General features: G+C 34.4%; 1 pseudogene; it reads left to right on the forward strand.

Annotated features, from left to right (window-relative positions):
* Positions 9,609 to 10,499, forward strand: LOC104757819 (annotated as a pseudogene).

A 10,697-nucleotide genomic window follows, 5' to 3' on the forward strand; every position in this document is an offset into this window, starting at 1 on the left:
TTCTCTTAGAGCTGGGTGAGTATAAGGCATCACTTATCTCAATATGTGTACCCTTAGGTAACAAAATGTGAGCCTGGCCATAGCCTTCTATCAAATTTACTATACCAGCAATTGTACTAACATTAGCATTTTTCATTATAAGGTTTATGAAATATCTTTTGTCTCTTAGTATAGTGTGGCTGGAACCACTGTCCACCACTAGTTCACTCAAGTCCTCGGCCATTTCTATAAAGAGGACAATAATTTTGTATTTTAACAAGACAAATTTTATAAAACAAAATCCATTGAATTTAAATCAAAGCAATTATCCATTACATAGAAATTAAATCATAAAAGCATAGAAATTAAACCAAAATAAAAACGAAATTCAATCTAAATCTTTAAGGTAATCGGAAGTCTCAAAGTCTAGCAAGTCATCCTTCTCATGATCAAAGTCTCCTTCATCATCGAGGTGCACAAGATTAGCTTCTGGATTCTTCTTCTTTTGAATTTCTTGGTATGCCTCAATGAGATGTTTGGGAGTTCTGCAGTTCTTAAACAGTGGTTTGTCATACCACATCGGTGGCAGCTCGATTTGGCCTTGGTGTGTGGTTTAAAAGACCCACGGCCTCTACCACCACGTCTGCGGCCTCCTCGGCCAGCTTGACCTCCTCGGCCTCCTCGTCCTCTGCCACCACGGCCTTGGCCATAGTGTCTTTCTCTGTGGACGTAGTTGGCCTCTAGAGGTTCCTTAGGCTCTTTAGCTACTACTACAGCTTTCTTTCCCAAATCAACCTTGTTTGCCTCTTGTAATGGGGCTGTACCAGGAGGTCTCATAGCACTGTTTATCATCAGCAATTCATCATTCTGCTCAGCTAGCAGTAAACACTCAATGAGTGCCCCATAATCGGCAAGCTTTTGATGCCTATATTGCTGCTGAAGTACTTGGTTATTAGGGCTGAAGGTAGACAATGTCTTTTCTATCAGCTCCTTCTCAGTCACCTCTTTTCCACACAGCCTAAGGAGTGAGACAATCCTAAAAAGCTCAGAGTTATACTCTTCCACGAAATTGTAATCCTGGATCCTTAGGTGTTTCCAATCATACTCTGCCTTTGGAAGGAGCACCGTCTTTTGGTGCCCATAACGGCGTTTAAGCTGTGTCCAAAGGTCAAGAGGGTCTTTTATGAAGAGGTACTGGCTCTTGAGAGACTCAGCTATGTGATGATGTATATGCTGGAGGCACTTACTCTTTTTCTTGTTAGTGCACTCCAATGTCTCATTAAGGCACTCTTCCAAACCGTTTGACTCAAGATGAATCTCGGTGTCATTTGCCCATTGCAAGTAGTTCTTTCCAGAAGCTTGCAGGATTGGGTATTCAAGGCTCTTGAGGTTTGCCATCTGCATAAAGATAGACAACCGATGGTTAGCATGCGATATTTAAGATCGAACCATGCAACAAATATTCAGGTCATGCGGTATTTGAGACCGAACCATGCCTTGGGCCATGCGGTATTTGAGACCGAACCATGCCTTGGGCCATGCGGTATTTGAGACCGAACCATGCCTTGGGCCATGCGGTATTTGAGACCGAACCATGCCTTGGGCCATGCGGTATTTGAGACCGAACCATGCCTTGGGCCATGCGGTATTTGAGACCGAACCATGCCTTGGGCCATGCGGTATTTGAGACCGAACCATGCCTTGGGCCATGCGGTATTTGAGACCGAACCATGCCTTGGGCCATGCGGTATTTGAGACCGAACCATGCCTTGGGCCATGCGGTATTTGAGACCGAACATGCCATGCCTTATGTATATTTTCGTTGGTTTAATTCCTTATGCATGCAACAAAACAAATGCATGCAAAAATCCTTGATAGTATTTACTTTTTTCTTAAGTTTACTTTTAGTTTAAGATTTACTAAATTTATGTTTTAGGAAATATTTTAGTCTTAGGATAATTACTATATTTTAATTAGGAACTTATCCTAATCAAGTTTCAATCTTAGGGAATTCCGATTTTAATATTTTAATGTTTATAGAAATTTAACAAAATTTTCTTGATCTTAATCGGAAGTTTTCAATCCTAAGAATATTTTCTATGTTTGATCCGAAAATTTTATGTCTTAGTTTCTTAAAATTCTTATCAACAAAATCTTTTAAGTTTTTCGGATTCAAGCTATATGATCGAGATTTTAGGGTTTATGCAGCCGAGTTTTAACAAGAACAATCTATGGTTCAATTTGTTTTCTAACACCCTACTCGATTCCTTATGATGCATGAATGGTCAAATTTTAATTTCCTAGAACAGTTTAATCAACAAAATATTTCTAGGTTCTTATGCATCATAACAAGCAATCAACCAAATTTTAATCTTATACAATTGGTTTTAATTCTCAAGAAATCTAACAACCTAAACATCATCAGATTTTAAGTTTTAGGATTTAGAGATCTTAATCTATGTTGGTTGTTTACTTGTTTTTCTTTTAGGATTCAATAGCTTTATGTTTAAAATTCGATCCATAGGGTTTTAAGGAGGTTTCGGATTTATTTACCTTAACACCTCAAGGATTCTGACTGGTATGGACCGGGAGCTAAAGACCTCGGTAATTCCTCTCTTCCTCGATCACGAACAGCTTCCGCGAACAGCTCCTTGCTTCGCACTCGAACTCCTCGAACTCACTCCCGACTCCGCGAACCACGAACCTCGATCAAGTTAAAACTTGATCGATAGCTAAGGTATGCTTGTGAACAAGAGGATCTTCGGACAGAAAGGTCTTAGACTCGGATGGAAGTAAGAACAAGAAGGCGGTTTAGGGTTTTTGGGAAAGAGGAGAGAAAAGCGGCGGCTGCTTTTAGGGTTTTAGGGTTTTGAGTCTATCGTGCTGATAACGTGTTGTAAAACTAGAAAGTTAAGGAAATCTCTTGTTCTTATTATTGATATTCGAATGAGGTTACAACATATATATAGAGTCTCATAGATGTTAGGAATATTTCCTTTTCCTATTATGTGGTCTTATAGTCATCCGTTTTCTATGGAATAATGTTATTCTTAATATATTTGGTAACCAATTAAATTGGTAACAAAGGAGTTTTTCCTAATCAATCTCTACTTTGATGGACGGTTGAGATTAAATCTTAAGGAAACCCTAAAGAGGAATTAGGTCCTCTCTCCGCCTATAAATATATGCCTTTAGTCCATCATAAAGGCATCCCAAATAAATCTCAGAAAGACAACACATAAGAGAATAAGTTCATAGGCAAGGGGAGAGAAACCTAATCACCTAACTAGAAGATCAGGACATCAGGAAGCTGTTTATCAAAGAATCTCTACTACAACGAATGGAGGAGGTACTCCGCTAACCCTTCTTTATAATTCTATCATGTGATTAATCATGTTGCTTAAAAGATCTTAGGGTTCATGTAAATTACACTTACATGTGGTATCGGAGCATGGTTATTAGCATATGGTTAATTCATTAAGTATGATAGAATTATAGATCTGAAAATTTTCGTGCATAATTCGGATTTTAGTATGATAAACTTATAGATATGAATGTATAAATCTATGTTTGAAAATTCGTGCATAATTCAGGTTTCTCGAAAGTCCATGCAAAATCCGGGCGTACATAACTCGGGTCTGTGAATTAAATTTTTCTCAGATTAGAGTTTGTGCATAATTCGGGTATATGCGAATGAAATTTTTCGCAGATAAAAGTTTGTGCATAATTCGGATATACGCGAATGAAAATTTTGCAGATAAAATTTTGTGCATAATTCGAGTCTCTGTAAATTAATTTTTTTACAGATAAATGTTTATACACAAACTGGACATCTCTAAATTAAGATGTTACCAGAGAAGATAGTCCATAATGAAATTTGTATTTGAATTAAGATATATCACAAACATATATATGTGCATGATTAGGGCGTGCAAAATTCGTATGTATGTGAATTGTTTTTGCATATGAAAGTTCAAATAGAATTCTTCTGTGCATAAATCGTGCAGTATCATTCTATGATAATTCGTACATAATTATTTTGTGCATAATTCGTGCAAAATTATTATGTGCATAATAAATTTGTGCAAAAACGATTTGAACATAATCCGTGCAGAAATCTGGTTTCTATAAAAGTGTATAATTAAGGTTTGGATATCACCACAGTGACCTTACCTTATAATGATTTACACATAGAAACTATTTTGTTGATATATCTTTGATAATTAGTTACCCACAGGTAGATTATAAACTTTAGATATAATCAATGAATAATGAGGTTTTGTATTTGTGTAGATTAAGGATATCCACAGATAACTTATCTAATTAATCTAATACATTACTCAATAACGTTTTGTGAATATCATGATTTTATTGAGATTATATTGTTATCCCACAGAAACATCATAATTTCTTTTCATGTTTATTCAATATTTAAATTTTGTGTTGATTATGTTTTAAAACCTAATAAAACTTGTTGTATCTCTAAAATTAGAGCAATTTTTCTGGATCTTTCAATCCTTTATGAACCAATTTCCCATAATGTAATGGAAAAGTTGAGTTCATTTTAAGAATATTGATATGGATTTAGTAACTCATTACGAGAAACTAAATTTTATAACGAAATCTAGTATTGAGGATGAAAAGTTTCTCCATAAAAGAAATAAAAACAACTTAAGTATAATGTTAATAATTATGATAACTTTTAGCAATATTAAATGTTTATTTCAATAGTTGTTTAAACTATGGATAAACTAAAAGTTATAGAAGAACAATTTGAGACTGCAAACAATCCCTTGTTGGGAAAACTTATGGCAAATCTCATAATTATGAAATATAATGGTATAAATTTATATGCATGATATTTGCATTGCAATGACTAACCTTTAGATAAGTTGGATAATTTAGGAATTAGTGTGGATGATTAAATTTGTCCAAATTATCCTAAATATACCACCTCTTCATTATAGACCATTCCATATTTATTTCAACATCATTAATGAAACTTAGATGTTAAATGAATTGGTTAACAATTGGTACTAGAAGAGGTCATGCTTGATTATGAAGGTATTAAAGTTACCATTATACTGATGGAGCTGTACCTTAAGTTGGGAAAGACATTAAGTCATGAAAGAGTACCACCCAAAAACTATTGACCATGATCCAATTAATAAGAAGATTCTGGCAAAGAAAGATACTTATGCAGAACCTTGCAGAAAGTTATACACTTTCATAAAGAATGCCTTTAAAGAAAAGATTGTTTGAAAAGAAAGCTAATCATATAGATTTCGTAAGGATTTTCAAACCTAATGTTGCTTATGCTTCTTCTTAAATTTTAGTGGATTGTTAATCAGTGCAATTATACATGTCTCAAGTGCTATGCAGAAAAATTTTTTGTGACTAAGACAATCAACTTAAGTGAAACTACTTATAATGGAAACAGAGACAATATGCTAGTTGAAATATTGGCAATTTTGTCTCATTATGAATACTGGATTTTATCTGAATTTATTTCAGATATTTCATAAATTTCTATTATTCAGTTTCAGTAAGTAAACTTGATTGGCTTATTGAGATAGCTGTTTCATATATTTCAGAACTCTATTTGAGTTGGTTATGGAAAATTAGTTGATGGTCTTTATGTTTGACTGATCAACGTTATGATTATGAAACACATCTCATCCTACATGATGACAATAATGAAATTAAAAGCAAAACATGTTCTAAAGATTCATATTTCTTGTGGCATAAAAGGTTGGAACATATATCCAGCAAATAATTTAAAAGATTGGTAAAAGATGGAGTCATTTTGAATCTTGATTTTACCAACTATAAAGAGTATATAGATTGCATTAAGGGTAAGCAAACTAAACACACTAAGAAAGAAGTCACAAGAAGTACACAGCTTATTCAAATCATACATAAATATATTTGTGGACCTTTTGATGTTCCTTCTTTTGGAGGTAAAAAATATTTCATTACCTTTATTGATGATGATTCACGTTATTGTTATCTCTATCTATTGCATGGAAAAGTCTCAATATGTGGATGCTGTACAAGTATTCATTACTGATGTAGAGAGGCAATTAGATAGAATAGTGAAAATCATAATGTTAGATAGAGGTGAATTTTTGGTAGATATAATGAAACAGAACAACATTCTGTAACTTTTGCCAAAATTCTCTAAAATTTAGGAATTGTTACTCTGTACACAACGTCTGGTTCTCCATGGCAGAACGGTGTAGCTGAAAGGCATAATTGTACTTATATGGGAATGGTTATATCCATGATGAGTCAGGGTTACTTATTTATATCCTTGTGGATGGACGCATTATGTACTGCAGTCTATGTCTTGAACATAGTTTCTAGCAATGCAGTTCAAAATACTCATTTTGAACTATAAAAGGCTGGAAATCTAGTCTTAAGCAAGAATTTATAATCCACATGAAAAGAAATCGGATTTCAGAATGATCAGTGGTCACTTTATTGGTTATCTTGAGAAGTCTAAAGGATATATATTTTATTGTCCAACCCATATTATAAGAATAGTGGAAACCGATAATGCTAGATTCTATAAGAATGGCGAGATTAGTGGGAGTGATAAAGTTCAAGATGTGTTCATTTAGAAAATTATGATCAGGTTAATATTTCTTTGCCCTTATTTCTGAATATTACTGGAAATCATCTACTCCATGAAGAAAACATCGCTAATAATGATAATAAAGCACAAGAGGAACAAGCATTAAGAAGATCTATCTTTACGAGGATATTTGCTATTTCCGATGAGTATGTGCTTTATAAAGTAGAATCTGGAGAATTGAACATTAATTAAAGACCTGGTTTCTTATTCACAAACCATTAAAGATGTTAATTTTAATAAATGGATTGATGCCATGAAGGATAAAATAAACTTTGGCTGAAAATGAAGTCTTTGATGTCGTTCAATTGGGGGAAGGACACAAACCAGTCGGTAGTAAGTGGATCTTTAAGACCAAAACTGACTGTAATAGCAAAATTGAACGATATAAAGTTAGACTTATAGCAAAAGGTTTTAATCATAAAGAAGGTATCAATTATAATGAGAATTTTTCCCTGTGTCAAGGAAAGATTCTCTTAGAATTTTCATGGCATTAGTAGCTCAATATGACATGAGTTACAACAGATGGATGTTAAAATTGGTTTTTTAATGGAGACTTATCAGAGAAAGGCAATTAAAGTCAACCTGAAAGTTTCATAACCGAAACTTGTGAATGCATGGTCTGCAAACTAAAGAATTCAACTTATGAACTTATCTTGAGTCAATGGTATCTAAAGTTTGATAAAACCATTAAAGAAGTCGGTTTCAAAGAAAACATTTTATTTTACCAAATATGTACCTCAAGATCAGTGGGAGTAAGTTCATATATATGGTATTGCATGACATCTTATTGTCTAAAGTGATCTTAAGTCCATTATTGAGACTAAGAGCTAGTCATTCAAGAACTTTTATACCAAAGTTATCAATGAGATTTCCTATGTGATGGGAATAAAATTATCCATGATAGATCACTTGGAATTAAAATTATCTCATAAAGTTTATATTGATAAAGTTCTTGAGAGAATTAGCAAATTAACGTGTTCTTCTAATATTGCTATCTATAAACAGATGTTTTGAGATACCTAAAGGAAACAAGTGAATACATGTTCACATATACAGAAAATCAACACATCCACAGATGGTTGAAGTTTCTAACTCAATATTTGGTGGATATTTTGATTTAAGATACTACAATTCCGGCTATGTGTATCTCATTAATAGAGGTGTCATATTATGTAAAAGCCTGCAGTTGAAGTTTCTTTATAAATCTACTTTAGAGGGTGAGTATGTGACATATAATGAGGTTTATATTAAGAAAGTATAATTACGTAAATGTCTTTGAGTTTGAGACCTTGAGTATTGTTAACAAGTGTTTAACTCATTATGTGACAATCAAAAATGTAATTTTCTTTTATACAAGTATGACATGATATATGAAGGATCCAAGTATATGGACATTAAGGTTATATATGTCATTAAATTAAAGCAAGATGTCAAAAGAGAAATGTATGTCAATTAATAGATATGCACTGAAGTTAAGATTGCAGACTTAATTATGAAAGGATTACTTCCACTGACTTTTAACATGCATGCTAAAAGTATAAGTCTTGAGGAAAGTTCCTAATTATGTTGTCTGCTTATTATGACTAGCCTATATTTTAACATTTAATTGAGCTCTCTTATGACTTTTACATCTTTTATATTCTGTTTCCAATGTGCACACACATTAATTGTTGTTGGATCTATGATAACAGAATAAGTCTTTATTTAAAAACATTAAAGGGACCATTATGATAACTCCTACTTATGTTATGGTCTAGCTAATACGGTAGTCAATGTAGTAGTACTTGGAAGGGATCATGTTGCTGAATGATATGCAACCGCCATGACTCCCATTGATTACTTGATTAGTCAAGACACTTAGGATGACCAAATGAAAGAAATTAAGTTATAACATATTATGCCGGCCTTATGATTCCTAAAAGAAAACATTAATGGATTTACTAACGACCAAGTGGGAGACTGTAAGGAATATTTCCTTTTCCTATTATGTGGTCTTATAGTCATCCGTTTTCTATGGAATAATGTTATTTTTAATATATTTGGTAACCAATTAAATTGGTAACAAAGGAGTTTTTCCTAATCAATCTCTACTTTGATGGACGGTTGAGATTAAATTTTAAGGAAACCCTAAAGAGGAATTAGGTCCTCTCTCCGCCTATAAATATATGCCTTTAGTCCATCATAAAGGCATCCCAAATAAATCTCAGAAAGACAACACATAAGAGAATAAGTTCATAGGCAAGGGGAGAGAAACCTAATCACCTAACTAGAAGATCAGGACATCAGGAAGCTGTTTATCAAGGAATCTCTACTACAACGAATGGAAGAGGTACTCCACTAACCCTCCTTTATAATTCTATCATGTGATTAATCATGTTGCTTAAAAGATCTTAGGGTTCATGTAAATTACACTTACAATAGAGACTAAGTACAAAACCAACTAAGTAAGAGACATGGCCGAATGGGCCTTAACACATGGCCGATGGGCCTAAGTACAATGGACCGTAAACTATAGACTAACAGAGGGCCGGTCAGATAGAGTCCATCAAGTGTTTTACAACATGATGTTTTATGAATAAAAAAGAAATTTACATTTGTTGTTCCCCGTACAAAAAGTTTTCGAAATTATTAAACTGAAGTATGAAAAGTACATTTTCCCCTTTAGGATCAGCTAACTACCTGAGAAAATCCGAACCTTAATTAAGATAACACTTTCTTTCTGTTTGTAGTTTGTATTGGTACATGTACTGTCAAGAAACAAAAAAAAAAGGACATTGTAAATTTAGTGTATATAATCCCTATTAATTTGTGTGCACAACAAATTTTCTACTTACTGGAAATATATACTAACTCTAATATTTGCTTTCATGTGTGGTTCTAACTAGGGTTCAAGATCGATGGACATAAGGTCAAATAGCAATCATTTTTAAAACAAAATAAAATACTTATCCATATATTTTGTGAAACAACTTAATGTTGATCGGACCACAAAACCCTAACTTACATGTTTCCTTGTGTGTTCAAGTGCAAAAGAGAGGAAAATTTTGGCTATATATAGTATACACTATACATAACCAAGACAATCAAATTACAAAGCAATGGCTCAACTTCACTTCACCATCTTGATATTTTCTTCCATTTTCGTAATCTCATCCTCGAGCTTCATCCCGCCGCCTCACCCCTTCGATCCCTTGACCGAGACTGAACTCAACCTCGTTCGTACTATCGTCAACAAGTCGTACCCTATTGGTCATAACCATAAGTTCACTTTCCAATACGTGGGTCTCAACGAGCCAGAGAAGTCCCTAGTCTTGTCATGGCACTCATCACCAGACCACAACGTCAAACTACCACCACGTCAAGCGTTTGTCATCGCCCGAGATAAGGGCAAGAACCGAGAGATGGTTGTTGACTTTCCACTCGAGCCATTGTCTCGGACAAGATCCACGTAGGAAATGGTAACCCTATGCTCACTCTTGACGAGCAGCATGCAGCCACCGCGCTTGTTCTCAAGTTTAAGCCGTTTTGTGACTCGATAATGAAACGCGGCTTGAACTTGTCGGAAGTAGTGGTCACATCCTCGACGATGGGATGGTTCGGTGAGGCGCAGATGAAGAGGTTTATAAGAACGATTCCATTTTATCTAAACGGATCGGTGAACACGTATCTTAGACCAATTGAAGGAATGACGATAATCGTTGACCTTGACAAGATGAAAGTAGCGAAGTTCAAGGACAGGTTCACAGGTCCTCTGCCGAAGCCTAACGGGAGAGAGTACCGTATCTCCAATCTCAAGCAGCCGTTTGGCCCGTCACTTCGAGACGCCGTCGTTTTTCAGCCGGACGGTCCCGGGTTTAAGATCGATGGACATGTCGTGAGGTAAAAAATGGTACTAGTTGTGAGTTAATTAAAATAACAATATAAGAGCAACTATGCCACATACGTCTTATAAATCAATTTGCCAAACAATGATAATTCAACTAAATATGAAATGAAAATTTTGATGTCGGTAACTGTAAAAATACGACACTTATATATATACTAGGTAGTAACCCGTGCTATAGCACGGGCCAAAATGTTT

This window comes from Camelina sativa, chromosome 17 (assembly GCF_000633955.1).
Source record: "Camelina sativa cultivar DH55 chromosome 17, Cs, whole genome shotgun sequence".
NCBI classification, from domain to species: Eukaryota; Viridiplantae; Streptophyta; class Magnoliopsida; order Brassicales; family Brassicaceae; genus Camelina; species Camelina sativa.